This window comes from Marmota monax, unplaced genomic scaffold (assembly GCF_021218885.2).
Source record: "Marmota monax isolate L192 unplaced genomic scaffold, Marmota_monax_Labrador192_F-V1.1 WCK01_AAM20220418_F8-fsc00021, whole genome shotgun sequence".
Taxonomy (NCBI): Eukaryota; Metazoa; Chordata; class Mammalia; order Rodentia; family Sciuridae; genus Marmota; species Marmota monax.
In genome coordinates this window covers 15,492,334-15,494,825 of record NW_026695228.1, presented here as the reverse complement: position 1 = coordinate 15,494,825, position 2,492 = coordinate 15,492,334, and the positions used below count along the sequence as shown (strand labels likewise).

General features: G+C 45.6%; 1 pseudogene; it reads right to left on the bottom strand.

Moving 5' to 3' along the window:
• Window positions 1-597: 597 nt before the first annotated feature.
• Window positions 598-1,034, bottom strand: LOC124087623 (small ribosomal subunit protein uS13-like; annotated as a pseudogene).
• Window positions 1,035-2,492: the final 1,458 nt, after the last annotated feature.

Sequence of the window (2,492 nt, the reverse complement as noted above, 5' to 3'; positions counted from 1 at the left end):
AACCTCCCCCAAAGCATGTACTGTGTGACTATTCCTATGAAGTCCTTAGGAAGGGAACCATGGCCAGAGAAGTCAGAATTGTGGTTTCCAGGAAGAGGGTAAAGACTAGGAATGGACACAGGAAACGGGAGGCTGGAAGCATCTTGATCCAAGTGGTGGTTGCACCGTGAGAGTCCACGGAAGCTCTCTTTGAGCTTAAGATTAGTGCCCTATACGCACTTCCTGCACCACATAGGTTTTATACCTTGATTAAAAAGAAACCTCTCAGCTTAGGGCCAGCTCTCCTGAAAACCCCCATCTGTGTCTCCTCCAGCTCCCCAGATAAAACTCAGCCTTTCATGCAATTGACCTCCAACCCTGCAACCCAACCACAGCCTCCCAGGAGGCTTCTTGGTGCCCACAAAGGCTTGCTCCTTGGCTGGGAGCTCAGCGAATGTTCATTGGTTCGATGAGTGAAGGGATTTCTGCCTAAGTCTAAAACTGTTTTTATAAGTTTGGGACACTGCTTTATGTGAAACTTGATGGCATTGTTTCTTTTATTTATTTGTATATAAACAATTAACAGAAAAGGTCTACAGACTCATTCCTTCTTGGACACTACACAGCATGGTCATGGGGGCCAGTGGTCTTGGTGTGCTGGCCTTGGACACGAAGGCCCAGAAAAATTAGAACCACAGCTGTCCGTGGTCCTAATCTTTAGTCACTCCAGGTCTTCACAGAACTTGTCGTCCAGACTGTTGGGCAGAACCTGGCTGTATTTTCCGTCTTTACATCCTCCTGTCTGCTCAGGGCTGGTGTGGGATTCATACTGGTGTGGCTTCTGCATAGCAGTGATGACGCATTCCACCTCATCCTCAGGGACCTCCCAGCTCTCTTGGTGAGGTCCACATCCACTCTCCTGACACGACATGAGGACATCTTTGCCCCTCAGCCTTCACAGCAGGGATGGCAAAGGCTAACTTCTGCTATCCATCAATGTTAGTGTCAAATACTTGCAGAATGTGCTAGAACTTCTCAGGGATTGCTAGAGACATGGCGGCGGCGGCATATAGGCCTCCTGTGGAAGAATGAAGCTTTGTTTTGTTCTTTAATATAATAATATGGACACTCTGTCATGTCACTGAGCATTATTTGAAAACGGACTCTGGGTGTCTACAGAACATTGCGTGGACTCACTGGAAGCTAGCATCTTTTCCCAGGTCACACTGTTGTGCATAGCAGGAGTGGGGCCTTCATGGGCAGGAGCCCAGGCCACCTTTGTCAGTGCTGAGCAGTACCCGCTCCCCCTGTGCTGCTGCTGCTTTTTGATGTTTTTAAAACATGTTTTATTATGTGTATTTATAGTGAAATGCACAGCTCTTTAGTGTTTCACAGTTTTTGAAAAGTTTACATATCCGTGTAACCTGGACGCCTAACAAATAGATCATTTCCATCAGCCCCATAGTCACAATTGTTTAACTAGAAATTATGCAAAAAATTTATTATAGGAGTTATAAGAGCTAATTTAACATTATAAGAGCTAATTTAACATTAAGAGTATTTTATCTATGCTATTTATTTTATATTTATTTTATTTTTTAAATTTATTTTTATGCAGTGCTGATGATCAAACCCAGTGCCTCACACGTAGGTGCTAGGCAAGAACTCTACCCCTGAGCTATAACCGCAGTCCCTGCTATTTTAACCCTGTATCTTAACACTCTGCCCCATCAAAGAACCAGGAGAATTTGAGAACTGGGCTTTGGGGTGCACAGGAAGTTCCTCAAAACCTGGTACAAGCCCTTAGTATTAATTATTACATATTCAACCCCTGGGGCCTTGTGTGACTCGGAATTCTGAATTTTTTTAGATTTAGAAAGGTGACATGGCACACAGACTATGCAGCATGCAATACCCTCGGCTGGGTCTGAGGTTAGACCTAAAAACCAAACATACTCAGATTTCTGTAGGGAATTCACACTGAGGGTAACATGGGTTTGGGCACTAACCTATTGATTTTCAGAGCTTTGAGGATTTCTAGAATCACATCTAGAGGACTGTGAACCTGTGTTACTATAGTCAGCTCCTCCAGCTTGGAGACTGCATCATTTTCCTTGGAGCAGCCCTTTGGGTGCAGGAGGGACAGAGTTGGGCCTGGGACGAAGCCAGTTGGGGCCGCACGGAGGCTAGCAGTTGTGGCCCCTCAGCTGGCCTTTCTCAAGGCTGATTTGCCTAAAACTGAGCAGAACCCCAGTCTCTCCCCCATTCCCCACCACCACACTGCAGACACCTTGCAGGGCCTCTCCCGGCAGCCTCTTCAGGTTGATGGGAATGTCCTGATTCCTTGTGCGGGCTCCTCAGCATGGCAGAGCATTCTCATTCCAAAAGTAATGTCTTAGGGAGGTTAAGTAGCAAGTACTCAAACTGAGTGGTTTTTTTTTTTTTTTTAAGTGAAAAGTGGATGAAGTTTCCAGTTTGCAGGGAGGATGCAGTTAATAGACTGAGCAGACTTT